General features: G+C 43.0%; 1 long non-coding RNA gene across 1 annotated transcript; it reads left to right on the forward strand.

The window, feature by feature from the left end:
* Nucleotides 1-12,483: 12,483 nt before the first annotated feature.
* Nucleotides 12,484-12,885, forward strand: LOC139083757 (uncharacterized). The gene is made up of 2 exons (XR_011540757.1): nt 12,484-12,668; nt 12,772-12,885. It is a non-coding gene; the product is annotated as an uncharacterized lncRNA (long non-coding RNA).
* The last annotated feature ends 2,700 nt before the right edge of the window (nt 12,886-15,585 follow it).

Genomic DNA, 15,585 nt, shown 5'->3' on the forward strand with positions numbered 1-15,585 from the left:
AGCCACAGTTTCCATGTGGCAATGTAGGCCCCATGTTTCCTCCTCTCCTCTCAGCATCAAACCCCAGGAGTGGTGAGGTGGGAAATGACATAGACCTGCAGTAGAAGTCTGCTGTCTCCTAGTTGAGCTGCCCTAGATGTTTTGTTATATACCCTAACATTTGTTTGTTGCTATAGTTCTGTGAGATTGTGCTCTCTTAAAGGGAATGTCTCTTGGAGCCAAAAGAGTTGGAAAGAATGAGTGCTTTTGGTGTTCAGAGTATTAACAGGGAGTAGGCAGGATTCTCACTCAGGGTTTCTTAAACTTAAAGAAATTGCTGATCAAGACATATGGGCATTTAAAAAGACCAATGATAGTATCTATCAAAAATATAAAATGTGCATCTCCTTTGATCCAGCAATTCCCCTTCCAATATACAAAGATGGATGTATAAAGGTATTCATTGCAGCACTGTCAGTAGCAAAAGACTGAAAGGGAACTAATTAGTCCAGCAAGAGAGGACTAGTTAAATAAATTATGTTACATCCATACAATAAAATACTGTGCTGCAGTTAGGAAGTCTGAGATAGACATACAGGATGTGGTGTGGTTAAATGTGCAGGTCCCAGGGTCCCACTCCCTGGGTTCAAATTCCGGCTCTGCTATTTAGCAGATCTGTGACCTTGGGCAAGTTACCTAATCTCTCTGTGCTACTGGCCTCATCTGTAAAAGGAGGTGACAATAATACCTGCCTCATAAATTTTTGTGAGTTTTAAGTAAGTTAATACAAGTAAAGTTGTTAGAACAGTGCCTGGCATATAATAAGAAGTGTGAGGTTTAGCTATTGTTACTTGCTATTGTGACTTTGTTCAATTAACACTTGTCAAGTAGAGCCCTGGGTTAAGTAGAGCCCTGGGGTGTTGGGTGGTTAACAAAAGACCACAAGGGAAATTGAAATAGAGAAATTTATTTCTCACAGGTCCTGGAGAAAGTACATGGCATGCCTTTATGGGCCACACGGGGAGTTCAAAGCAGGGTGCAGGCAGAGAGAGAGCCGCAGGACCTGGGACACATGCCTTTACTAGGGTTCATGGGTGGAGGGCTTTAGGGTTCTTGGACTAAGGCTTTGTCAGTTCAAACCAAAAAGAGCCAGGTTTTGATAAGCTCTGCGTGAGTGCACAAGGGGAAGGCCCTGGGAGGCAGAGGACACTGTTTACCACAAGGGCTGCTGGAGGAAGGTTACATTTACTTGTGATTCTGCGGGCTGTTATCTAGGCATGCGCTTGGGAGGGCTAGTGTCAGGTCAAGGCCTCTGCAGGCTGCTTGGCCACACAAAATGGATGCTGAGGCTGCAAAACTCCCAACACTTGAAACAATATAAACTGGTATGGAATAATCTCTAAGATATAGTAAATGAAAAAATTAAGTTGCAGAACAGTGTATGCTACAGTGTATACATATACTATGTTATTATTTTGTATAAATAAAAGAGACTATTTACATGTATATGCCAAGACTATCTCTGGAAGGATGCTGTACTTTCCAAGTGACTTCTAACTGCAGCATAGTGTCCTATTGGATAGATGCACTATAATTTACTTAAGCAGTCCCCAATTGCCGGACCAGTTAGTTCCCTTTCAGACTTATGCTACTAATAATGCTGCAACAAAAACCTTTATACTTCCATCTTTGTGAATATAGAAGTACACCTCAAAGATATATTGGGAAGGGAATTGCTGGGTCAAAGAACATGTGCATTTTATATTTTTGATAACATGGACCATTGGTCCTTTTAAATGTCCAGCTTGATCATAGGTAAAGAAGCTCATAACAGCAGTTGCCTCTGGAGAGAGGTTTTCCCCTATTTGTGAAATTTAGATTTTACCAGGTGCATATGTATTTTTCCAAAGAAACATGTATCTCTATGTCTATCTGTCTTAAAGTAAAAGAACCAATGGTTTTAGATGAAAAGTGACACTAATTGTTACATTAATTGTTTTCAATGAAGACCTTGCCAGATATCCTCTGCTGTTTCTATTAGCCTCTGCTCATTTCTCCTGTATCTCCCTTCCATAGGACCTCGCTGCCGACACCTCTACCTGGTTCCTACCCTCCTTGTGGGCACTGTAGCAGCCATTAAGTTATGTTGCCTGACAAGGGATTTGACAGCACAAACATTTGTTGGGTTCTCAAACTCAATGTGTCTTAAACATAACTTACTATCTTTCCTCCCTGACCTCCAAATTCGATGCTCTCTCTTCCTGTATTTCTTATCTCAGTGAATGGTATTGTCATCTCCCCTCTCCTGTCACCCAAGCCAGAAACCTGGGAGTCCTGTTAACCCCTCCCCTCTGTCTCCCTCAGCATCCATCTGTTATCAGTCAACAAATCATAGTGATTCTGCGCCCTAAATATCACTTGTATCCTTCTCTCTCTCTCTTTTTTAAAAAACACATAGCTCATTCCTTTTTATTACTCAATAGTATTCCATTGTATAGACTCACTACAGTTTGTTTATCCATTCACCTACTGAAGAACATATTAATTCCTTCTTGTTTGGGCAATTCTGAGTACAGCTGCTGAAAACATTCATGTGGAGGTTTTTGTGTGGGCATAAATTTTTAAATCAGTTGGGTAAATAGCTTTGAGTGCAACCGCAGGATTATATGGTAAGACTGTTTTGCTTTGTAAGAAACTACCAAATTGGCTTTCGAATTGGCTCTACCATTTTCCATTCCCACCAGAAATGAATGAGAGTTACTGTTGCTCACATTTTGCCAGAAATTGATATTTTTATGATTTAAAAAATTTAGCCATTCTAGTTGGTGTGTTTCCTTTCTTCTGTTTTAAAAATACAGTTTCCCATGTTGGGGCCTCAGATGGTCTTTACCATAATATTCTCTTTCTGAACCTTTCCAAGCACCAAATTCTTACTTTGTGTTCTTATGACCAGAGCAGAAACAAACCTTTCCTGGGTAGTTGGGAACAGGAAAATATGCTTTATTTCTGTTTTGTAGAGCAGAGCCTAGAAATGCCGTGCCTGATTTTCCAGAGGCCCTTAGAGTGCTGCTGGCTTAGATCACAAATGAAAAATTCAGATGTGGACAGGTGTGAAAGTCAGGGGATCAGCCTGGGGGATTCTGGGTGTCTCCAGTTCAGCAGAACAAATGGCAAAACAACAGGTGTCCACAGATGTACCAATCCATGAGGCACTTATACCCAGAGCTCAGTTTCAGATCGAATTCTCTCATGAAATCTGCCCCCTCTTTGAGGCCCCCATCACCCAGTGTCTGTAGGGCTTGGGAAATCATGCATTTTGCTGGCCTTACGTTACAGGTACCAGGAGGTTATGGGTGACTCACCCGGGATAAGCTGGCTTTAGGACTCAAAGTTCTGACATTTTCAGGCTGTTTATTAGTCACAGAATGTTGCAGCCTACCTATAGATATTGCATAATAATTAAAAACTATGACTGAAGCAAATGCTCAGGAGTGACCCGATAGGACAGAGACCTGTGGAGTAGGGAACCCAGTCTAGGGTCCTCAGAGCCACAGAGTGCTCTCTTGAAATAAGAAGACGTTTTCAGGTGGAGGAAGAAGGAATACTATGGGAAAAAAATCAACGTGACTTTCCCTAGTTTGGGGATCAGAAACGGAGTTGGTGAACTTTGGAAGTTAGCATTCCATGGAAAGAAAGCAGAGCCAGGGACTACTAAAGTAAGATCTTTGTAAGCTTTGGACCACCCTGCATTTGTTCTTATTGTGTTCCCTGTTTGCTGCTTGGAGTGATGGCAGAAAACACTTAAAACCAAAGAGGCCTGTGTGCTGGTCATCAGGAGCACTAGCAGAGCAGGGAGCTTAGGGAACTACGTGTTGCTCTTTAGCCAACATAGGTGGTGGTATGGCAGCCTCCAAAAGAGAGGGAAGCAGGTTGAATACCTGGGTCTGCTGCAAAGGAGAGCTTTCAGTGAGTTACACGGTGGGAGGGAGCAGTTGGTCCTGAGAAAGGCCTGAGCCGAGCAGCAGCAATTTCATGTGTGAACGAGGTTGCTCATAGCAGCACTGTCTGTAATAGAAAATTGGAAACAACCCAAGTGTCCATCAATAGGGGGTTGCTAAATAAATTGTGGAACAGCTTTACTATGAAATACTATACAACCATTAAAAAGAATGGAGAAGATATAAATGCTGATATGAAAAGATACCTGAGATATGTTGTGAAAAAAGAGAAGTGCATAATAGTATGCATATAGTAAAATCCCATTTCTATATGGTGTTTCCTTTTAAGGTTAGGCATATAATATGTATTTACATATTGTATGTATCTGGACAATGTCTGGAAGGAAATACGTAAAACTGTTAACAGTGCCCCACCCCTGCCCTCTGGGATTGGGACTTTGGGGAAATATCAGGGAATTATTTCTTTCAACTTTATAATCTTGATTCTGTTTGAAAGTTTTAAAAGGCATTTATAATTTTTTTCTCTTTTTTTTTTTGAGGAAGATTAGCCCTGAGCTAACTACTGCCATTCCTCCTCTTTTTGCTGAGGAAGACTGGCCCTGAGCTAACATCTGAGCCCATCTTCCTCTACTTTATACATGGGACACCCACCACAGCATGGTGTGCCATTCGGTGCCATGTCCGCACCCGGGATCCGAACCGGCGAACCCTGAGCCACCGAGAAGTGGAACATGCGAACTTAACCGCTGCGCCACCAGGCCGGCCCATCCATTTATAATATTTAAAAATTCTTTTTTTGTAAAGCTTTTGAGGGTTTCAGCCAGGCAAATTTCAGGATTTATGATATTTGGAAGCCTGTCCCTCAATGCTGATTTCAATAGCAATATGGACTTCAGTTTTCTGGTGTCTTCCTTCACCCCGGGTGGTGGACAAAATTGCAGGGGTAGTGTATGTTCTTTTCACACCCATGTGCAATATTTACAATGACCATGTTCTAAGCTACAGCAGGATTCAACAAGATGCCGAAGAACTGATAAGATATAAATAACATTCTCTGTCCACAGGGCAATAAAATGAGAAATCAGTAACAAAATACCATATTTAAGTAATAGTTAAATAACCAGTTTAAGACATAGTCCAACTCTAATTCTCCAACAATGATAACATAAAGGAAAAACTTGTAATCATGACTTTTCTCTGGTTTTTATCTTCACCCTTAATTATAATGAGGATATTTGCTGCTCCTAAGTTGAACTAGCTGTGAACAAATGAATGAGTGAATTTATTTATTTATATCTCCTCTCTTTCCATAGTGAATTGAAGGCAGTTCAGTCACTTGTGAACTCAATTCTGAATCTGGAGGGACCTTCCTTGTCAGTAGTTGTGACACTAATGTATTAAAGCCATGAAATTCCCCTAAGATGCTAACCCTGGGCTCCAGGCACCTGCGTTTGAAGAATCCTGTTTTTCTCTGGAGAGGAACCCACACCTGCCAGTCACAATAATGCTTAGATACTGACACGGACAGATGCCCAAGATATATCTTATGTGAAAAAAAACAAGTTGCAAGGGCCGGCCCAATGGCATAGTGCTTAAGTCTGTGTGCTCCACTTTGGTGGTCTAGGGTTCGAGGTTCGGATCCCCAGCCTGGACCTACACACTGCTCATCAAGCCATGCTTGATGCGTGCCCCACATACAAAGTAGAGGAAGATTGGCACAGATGTTAGCTCAGGGACAATCTTCCTCACATACACACACACACACAATTAAAAAAAATTTTTCTTTTAATAAAAAAAGTTGCAAGACAATGTGTATTATACATAGTGTTAAGTGGCCTAATTTACAAACCAGGCATAGGCTTGGGGCATGAAGAAAGAAAAAAAATGTTTTGAAAGAATATATATATATATATTTTAAAGTACTGAAATAACAAAGGAAAAATCAAAACTTTGACTTCCGTATATTCATTTACTGTTTAGTATTTTAATTTTGAATGAGACATGGGTGGGGTAGGTGGACAGCATAACCATTCCTAGGTTTAGGGTTGCTTAAATTCTGAGTCTGATTTTATGATATTAATTTTGTAAAATTTTACATATATGTGCGTATATATTAAATGTTCCCATATGCAGAGAAAGCAATCAGGATAAATACACCTCAGCTTAAAAGTGGTTATCTCAGGGCTGGCCCCGTGGCCGAGTGGTTGAGTTTGCGTGCTCTGCTTCAGCGGCCCAGGGTTTTGCAGGTTCGGATCCTGGGCGGGGACATGGCACCGCTCATTAAGCCATGCTGAGGCGGCATCCCACATGCCACAACTAGAAGGACCCACAACTAAAATTACACAACTATGTACCGGGGGCTTTGGGAGAAAAAGGAAAAATAAAATCTTTAAAAAAAGTGGTTATCTCTGTAGGATAGAACTTTAATTTCTACCTCATGTATTTCTGTAACTTTTGACAGTTTTACAATGAGTAAGAGTTATTTTTGTAATCAGGAAAACAATGAAGATTAAAAACAAAACAAAACAAATTTATTTTAGGCAGTGTGCAGTTGAGCCTTGTCTGGGAATGTCACTCATCGATGGTGTGGTTGTGTGGTCTTACTGCCCATTTTCAGCTACTGAGATGTTGCTGCCAAACTCACGGACAAAATCTTTCCCACAAGCCCAGCCTGAAGGCTTACCCTTGATTTATTGCACTTTCCTATGATTTCTTTGCATCCTTCTGCTGCCACTCTGATCCCTGGCCACATTCTACCTGTTCCCTTATCCAGCTGGGCTCGGTGGACACTCATCTGACTATTAAGATTCCTAACTCTGGGGCCAGCCCTGGTGGCATAGTGGTTAAGTTTGGCATGCTCTGCTTTGGCAGCCCAAGTTTTGTTCCCCAAGCCTGGACCTACACTGCTCTGTTAGCAGCCATGCTGTGCTGGTGGCCCACATACTAAAAAAATAGAAGAAGACTGGGATGGATGTTAGCTCAGGGCAAATGTTCTGCAGCAAAAGAAAAAAAAAAAGATTCCCAACTCTGTTTTTCTCTTTTCCAGCTTGACTTGACCTCTGGAATTGACATTAATGCAGACTTTCTAATAAAACTGTACTTCATTTTCCTGTGTAAACAGGCCTTCTGGCCATTTTCTTGTGTGATTCAGAACTTTATGTAAATACTCCGGCAAGCTGGATGAATGCAAAATGTGGGCATGATCAATTAAACATATTGAGCACAGTAAGTTCTTAAAGCTGTGTTTGGATGGGAGATGGTACTGACAACCATGCAGAGGATGCTCACCAGTTTCCTGACAGTTTAGGGATGAAGGCTAAACCAGCAGATCAGAGGAACAAGACAAAGGTGGCCAGCTGGCAATGAGGAGATTGCAGTGTTGGGGAGGTGAGGGTATCGGTGGTGATGAGGGGTTTTGACTGCTGAGTGACTTCTCCGGGTGGAGAATTCATCAGGGTCTGGAGTTTCCCGAAGACTAAGGCTGTTGAGACCAACTGGGATTTACTGGGCTTTAGCTAATCCTTGGCTTGGAGACACACAGATTACCTGTCTGGCCTGTTTGTTGGTGTGTTATACAGAGACCAAAACCCAGCAAAAGAGAGGCCTGGGAGAGCAGAACCCCTCTTAAGTGGAAGGACCCTTCCCCAAGGTAAAGCTGATGGCAACTCAGAGTAGGTTTTACTTGATGAATAGTTGGCCACCCAAGGAGAGAGAGAGAGATTGGGAGAGAGAATGAAAGGGGAGGGGTGGCAGCCCAGTGAGCGCTTCCAGTTACCATATGAGAAAGGAGTCAAGAGCCAGGCCCTGGAGCCAAACCTTGTGACACCTGTGTGACTCTTAACTGTGTGTGCCTCTCCCAACTGTGTGTTGTTTATGTTTTTCCATGTCTGTTTCCAAGGTGATTAGCAGTAAATCAGTATCAGTAAAGGAGCAAAAACTTTAAAATAAAATGTGTTTGTCCTTGGCAGCAGCAAGGAAGGGGGAGCTGGGGAGGCTGGCAGAGGCACCTCCCCAGGGAGATAAAAGCATCCCGGTCCCCAGGGCCCACTGCGAGAAGGTGAACGAGATCTGGACCTGGCAGCAAGCTTGCATCGAGGAGGGCCTTGGGGCCTTTGAAAAAAAAAAGCCCTCTCCTGTGGGGTTTTCTCACTGCTACCCTCATTTTACTTATCCCTCTATTGTGCCACTTATTTCCCACCTAATAGGAGATCATAAATTACCCTGTGACTATTTGCTTTTATATTTCCAGCTAGATGTTAGAATGAAACGATGCCTCACATGTTCCTGTATTCCCAAGAGCCTGGTACAGAACTGGGCATGTATCAGAGGCTCAATGTACCTGCATTTTTTTTAATTAAAAAGAATTTTATATACACATATATCGTGTATAAAGCTGCCCTTTTTGTTGGCTCTTTTTCCTTGGCTCTCCCTCCTCATGTTCATGTGGTCGTATACAAATAGAATGCACACACACAAATATATATAGTTTTTTGTCAATATATATTTTAAAAAATATAATTATGTCACCTCATACACTTTTCTGACTCTCGTTTTTCTTCCTCAACAATACCGCTTGGAAATCTACCAAGTAAATTTCTATAGTCCAAGGTGTTGCTATAAATGTGCTGTAATGTATTCAAAATGTGGTTATGCTTGAGCCCTGGCTCTCTGGAGCTGATTGTTCACGTCTCTTCCCAGTCTGGCATTTGGTGACGTCAGGCTGGTAGCTTGAAATTGGGCATGGTGGGAATATTTACACCATAGAAATCTGCTTTTTCCTGGTTTTACTAGCATACCACTGATCCCTACTAATGGGTTTTGGTTTGTTTCTATTTTTTGTGGGGTGAGTGGGGGCATGAGGGGAGAATGGCCAGTACAAATAAACAATGCTGATACACACACATACCCATACAAACACATGTATATATCTATATCTATCTCCTTATGTACTGGAGTTTTCATTTCTATGGGATATGAGTGGGATTGACGGGTCAAAGGGAATAGATATTTTCAATTTCAAAAGATGTCGCCAGATTATAAAGGGTTGTAAAAATTTACAATTCTGCCAGCAATGTAAAAACTGTCCATGCATCCCTGCTAGCAGTGGAAATTACTTTCCTTTTAATTTTTGCTAGTTCAAAAGGTGTAAAATAATCTCGTTGTACTTTAATTTGCATCTCTTTGAATACTAATAATTTTGAGCTTGTTTTCCTATGCGTGTTGACCATTTAAATATGCTCTTTTGTGAGGTGCCTTCTAATAACTTTTGCCCATTTTTCTATTGGGTTCTTTGTCTCCTTCTTGTCCATTTATAAATGCTTTTTGTTTATTGTTGTTTTTAATTATCTGTCTGTCTTGTACATTATGAATATTTTCCCCCAAATCTATTGTTTGTCTATTGACTGCTTATTTTATCTATTGCCATATGAAAGGTTTTTTTAAATTGTTACAAGGTAAAATATGTCTATATTTTCTTTTATAGCTTGTAGATTCCAGTCTTGGTTTACAAAGCCCCCACTCTCCCCCGACACTGAGCATGTAGACTCTAAATTTTCAAGATTGTTATTGTCTTATTTCTTACATTTGTCTTTAATCTGTATGGAGTTTATATTTGTATGTGGTATAAAATCAGAGTCCAGTTTTATTTTCTTCCAGATGGAAGTTGTCTTGGTACCATTTATTAAATAATCCATCGTTTTTCAGGGAATTGAAATATCAACTATGTCATGTAGTAAATTCTCATATATATATATATATACACTTCGTCTATTTCTGGGTTCTCTATTTTATTCCACTGATGCATTTATCTATTCCCATGCCGATACCAAATTGATTTAATTACAGTAGTTTTATAGTACACTCTGACGTCTGGTAAGACAAATCTCACTTTTTATTTTTCTTTTTCACATTTTTATTTGCCATTCTAAAGCATTTGTTTTTCCATGTAACTTTAAGATCATTTAATTCAATTTTCTCCCCAAATAAAAACATTTTTGTTATCTAATTAGAATTGCATCAAATGTGTACATTAATTTTGGAAAAATTGACATTTTCGTTAATATTCTTTCCAAAGGTATTTACTGAGTACCTACTTTGTGACAGGCCCTGAGGGTATAGCAGTGAAGAAAACAGACATGTCTCTGCCCTCTTTGAGTCCAGGTTATTTTTTAAGTAAATAAATGGCCCAGTGGTTCCACTCTTGGGTATATACCCAGAAGAAATGAGGACTAACATCCACCAAAAGATGTGTACAATAATGCTCAGAGCAGCTTTATGCATAATAGACAAAAACTGGAAGTAACACTAATGTCCCTACCATAGAGTGGATAAATAAATTGCGGCGTATTTATGTGATGGAATATCACACAGCAATGAAAAAAGAATGAACTACTGATACCCACAACAACATAGGTGAATCTCACAGATATTATGTGGAGCATACAAAGGTGAACATAGAAGAGTACATACTCCATGATCCCATTTATTTGAGGTTCAGAAATAAGGAACACGTTATCTAGAGACAGGGTAGAATAGTGGCTACTTCTGTGGGCTAGATGCATATTTACTGTGAGGGGACACAAAGGAAACCTCTAGGGTGGTGGTCTTGCCTTACATTTGATCTGGCTCATGATTACACAAGTACATATATACGTTCATCAAACCATACGTTTGTGAACCATCCACTTTACGGTTTGTAAGTTATACTTCAATTAAAACAAAAAAGAATAAAAGGGAAATTCATCCTTACAGAATTGCCACCTCCCCTTCAGGGTCCCTAGGATGAGCAGCCATCTGCCCACCTCTGTCTTCTGCTTTCTCCATCTCTGAAAAACTGAGTTTTCCAGTGCTTTCTAGGCTGGGCTGTTGCAGTCTTGAAGTGCCTGCAGCTGCTGTTCATGTCACGCTCTTCCAGAGCCCTCCCCGCTTTTTAAAAAATATATTTGAAAACATCTCTTGATGGAATACAGCACAGTATTGTGGAAAAGCAGCAGACCTGGACAAGCCAGCTCAAACACCGTCTCCCCCACTGGTCAATAAGAAACCCTAGGTTTTTGTGCCTTACCCCCAAAAGAGTTATAAAGTTCAGTAAGTGCCTGGAAAGCAGGCAAGACTCTGCGATGCAATCTGGATCCCCCATTACCAATTTGCTTTGCTCACCCACCGTGATGGCTGGGCCTTATGCTTCCTAGGGGGAAATGAGCAGTTTGAATGCCCCCTCCTTCTCCCTTCTCCCATCTCACCCACTCTCTTCCCTTTGTTCTCCATAAATGGTTCGCTGATGTGGGGGTGCCTGCATTTGCGGCTCTTTGGGGAGAAAACTTTGAGCCAAACTTGGGGTTCACATGTAACCCCAAAATTGTTAACGTTGGTTGCAGCCCGCAGTGGTTACAAAAGGCAGATTACCATGCAGTGCAGCTGAGTTGTAGTTATTTCATGCCATTGTGTATTTCCGCCCTCTAGGGTAGTGACTCACTGCTTTCCAGTTCAATGTGAGGACATGTCCCACAGTGTTGACTGCCTGATGCTCCTGGAGGACATTCCTAACCCACCACTCACCAAGTTATTAGAAATCTAACTCCGAAATCACTAATCCCCAAATAGCCTCTGTTCTCTCAACTGCTGGCTTCCTTGCTTTGATTTTATGCACAGTAGTTCTAAACTCAAGGCCAAAAATTCTACCCCATGCCGAGCCACTTTCAAAGGAGAACCAATATGCTAAGACTAGAGGGGGATTTGAATAGCGGCTAATTGTCAGTTTGTCTAGTGAAAAAAGCTTCCTCTCTCCCCCAAGCGGGCTGGTTATTTGTTAAAGTTTGCTCGGGTTTTGGAGCACCTCGCTGTTAGGGGCAGCTCAGACTCAGCAGTTTTAATTATTAATCAGGTCAAAGGCTGATGACAATTTTTCTTCTCTTCAGGGGAGGGTCTTGGAAGTTCACAGGAGGGGATGTCCAAGCCCTTGTCCTGTGATGGGTGAAAAGGAGCGAAGGAGGGAAGTGATTCAAGCCAGACCAGTCCCGAGTTCTTAATGGTTCCTTGCCCTAGACAGACTGGGTTGGAAAGTTGCTTACTCTGCCTCTGGCTTGATTATAAGTGAATATAGGTCTTCATCCTTTCCGAGGGGTTGTGGCTTTCTGAGTTGAAGAAATCCCAGACTTGACAGCCTATGTGAAAGCGTATCCTGTAACATAGACCCTTGCAAATTGGAGGGCAGACAAGGTGGTATGCTCTTCAAATTTGGCCACTTTGGGGCATCAGCTCACTCAGGTAGGGGTGGGGTAGGGCTCCTCTTTGCTCCAGCACACTTTGGGAAAGGCACGAGGCTTTTTGCAGTTGGGGTTTGAACGTTTCCAAATATGCTGACTCTATTCCTGTCCTGCCTCCCACGCTTCTCTCCTGGTCTCTCTGGCCCTGCTTTCTCTTTTTGGCCTGAGACCCCAGCTTGACAAGATCCAGAAAAGTCTCCTTTCCGACAGCCATTCTGCAGGATTCCAGCAGGCCCCGCCTCCTGCCCCTGTTGCTAGGCAGATTCCCCTGTTGCTAGGCCACCACTGCTTCTTCCCTGCCTCAGAAAGAGGCACAAATTCCCGGTGACCCACTCAACCGTCTACCTAGCCATATGCTGACAAGACAAGTGGGTCCTAAACACCTACTATATGTGAACCCCCATGCCCAGTGTAGACCAGTTCCAAATGGGAGAAGAGGCAGCAAACTGGGGTGTCAGACACAGAGGTGAGCAGTTGTCTTGGGGGGTGGGGGGCCGGCTGTCTCCTGGGGCGGGGGGGGGGTTTCTCAGGGGCCAGCCATTAACTTGGAGACTTTTCTCTGGTCCAAGGTCTGACCCTCAGCCTTACAAGCTCTGAAAAGTCATCTTACCTGCCACCAGAAACAGAACCTTGTCCTGGTAATAAAAGCATATTCATCAGGCTCGAAAGACCAATGCCTAAAACCAGAATGTGAATTTATTAATTTATAATGAGAAGTCTGTCACATGGATCTAGGATACTCCTGCAGGCATCACCGTCTCTCTGAGGAGGCAGACTTTTCTGGAAACAATGGCATTGCTGAAGGATATTGGAGAGTTGCTATGGAGCATCAGTTTGCATAGGAAAGGGAGTATTTCTATATTTATATCTATTTGAACGTTCTTACAATTTGCTAGATGTACTACAAAATGCTAGATGTTTTACAGATGTCATTTTATTAATTTCTCACATCAGCCATGAGAGGGAGCTACAAACAGTCAAACCCATTTCACAGAAAGAAAGCAGTTCAGGTTAAAATAACTGAGATTATCCAGCTAATAGGTGACAGAACCAGGGTTTGAACCCCAAACTCACAGTTGGACTAAGAGATCCCAGCTACCTGGCAATGGTGAGATGACAAATTAGGTTGGAGGTGAGTTGGATAATGGACACTGAGATGCTGATGAATCAACCAGATGGAAATTTCCTATAAGCGATGGAATGTGTGGAAATGGAACTCTGCTGAGCCTAGATCTAGAGATGGCAGAGAGTGGCATCAACTAGCATATGCCTCACATCTTCTGGAAGTGCTCTGAGAGAACAACTTCTAAGTTCTTATTGATAGTGGAGAAATATTTGTGCTTTTTCAGTCCACTGTAGTGATAGAATGCAGAAAGTTCATTTGGGCTGGATAGGCATCTGAATGGGGTAGGACGGGGCACCTGAGGGAATTGCCAGGGCTGGGAGCTCAGAGGAAAAAGGCTCCTAAGATAGTGGCTCCACCACTGTCTTGCCAGTCAGCCCCCAACTCAAGAGGCCCCGCACCTAACCAGACCAAGAGACCAAGATCTTAACTTTAAGGAAAGGCAGAGGCAGCCTTGGGGAGAAGATGGCATTCATTGAGTTCTCTGGAAGGGGCAGCCTGGAGCCTTTGTGAGGAGAAGGCGAGAGAAGAGTGCCTTCCTTGTCCAGGGGCCTGGTCAGGAGCCCCTACCACAGGGCGGAGCAGACATGCCACACAACCCAGATCAAGGCAGGGACTTGGGTGGCAGGTTCTGAGAGCAACTAAGAGCTCAATCTGGCATGGCGTTGGTGTTAACCTCTATCTCTGGCTAAACTGTGAGCATCTTTGTTCTGTAACCAGACCTTAAAGAATTAAGGAAGAGAGAAGCAAGGGTGTGGGTGTCCAGCAACCTTAGCTTTTCTTTCCTCCCTCCCTTCCTTCTTATTCACTTATTCTTGCAACAAATTTTCCTGGGACTGGAGTCCTTCTGGGAGAAGGAATCTGTGCTCTATAAGCTGTCTGTTGCTCTGCTTTTGTAATTTACTTTTTTGGCTTTCCCCCCAGTTTCCTAGTGAAGTGCTTTTTGAACAATCTCAGCCTTGTCTGGATGCCTGAGATTTGCCCACATTTGGGCCAAGAGACTCAGGGGTTCCAGGGCCCCTGGAAATTTAGCATGGTGGGCCAGCAGCTGTCTCAGGTGGATTTGCAGGAAGCAGCTGGTGGAGCCAGGGCAGAGAGAGGTGAAACCTCGAGAGAGGGGGAGATTGAGAAAGGGAGCGAGACACGAGCAGCTGCAGTTACTAAGCCCTCCTGCCTGGGCTCCTCCGTCTCATTGGCCTGCCCTGGCTCCCTGGTTTTGCTCAAAAAGAAACAACCAAGTTAAAGTGACGCCCCGGGGACTATAAGCAGTGGGCATGCATAGTATCTGACAGGGAATCAGACCTAGGGGTCTTACCTTAGAGCTCAGGGTATGTTCACCTGTAAAGCTTAACAGCACCTGGGGTGTGATTCAGCTAGAGGGGGATTATGCCCCAGACACTAGACCATGACTGTCGGCGGATGAGATCCAATCAGGGTACAGGCATTCTACTGAAAGAGCAGAGAATTGGAGGAATTTGGGCTTCTCCTGTTAGTTTAGTAAACTGAGAGTCTCTCAGAGGCTTGTGCACGCTTTAGCCCGCGCCCGACTGGAGGACCTCCCCCACTCCCATCTCCCTTACTCGGGGGAGATTTTTTTACTTAAAGACTCGGAATTATGTAATAACCAGGGAAAGGCGATAATTTCTTCCACTTATTGCTAGCTGGCCTTTTGGAAGGAATGGCTGGAGTTAGGAAGGTGTCAGAGTCACTCAGAAAGGTTTTGGGGGGCTGCCTTTTCCTAACCCACTACGATTTTGCAGACTCAGGCTTGGTTCCTGGGCAGCAGTGGTTAAATTGAAATCTTGATTCTCTTGGTAACTTGATGGCTTAGTTTAGGCCTCAGGTTGCTGTTCCATGAACTGCCTTGAAATTTAATCACCCAAATTTATTTCCTAGAGTGTTTTTCACCGTCTCCTCCTCTAGGCCCATTAGTCACCATCCCGTGACCTGACAGAGTGATTATTAAAGACCCTGTGGTTCCCTTTCACTAGATTTAGGGGTTTTGGTAACTCCGGAGGCAAGTTCTAACTTGAGTCACAGTTGGGTGGATTTTCCCTCAATTGGTTGTGAATCTTCCCTAAGGGCATCTTCTCAGGGCCTGGGAGAATAACACTGTGGACCTCCTGTTCTTTCTTCAAAACTGGAGAGATGGTTACGGGGTTCTTCTAGGACTGGTGTTCTCGGGCTGAGGGTTATATTATCCTTTGCCCCTGGGCACATCACTGACATCTTCCAGCTTCAGTTGTCCTTTAGGTGAAAT

The sequence above is a fragment of the Equus przewalskii genome, chromosome 1 (genome assembly GCF_037783145.1).
Source record: "Equus przewalskii isolate Varuska chromosome 1, EquPr2, whole genome shotgun sequence".
Lineage (NCBI taxonomy): Eukaryota > Metazoa > Chordata > Mammalia > Perissodactyla > Equidae > Equus > Equus przewalskii.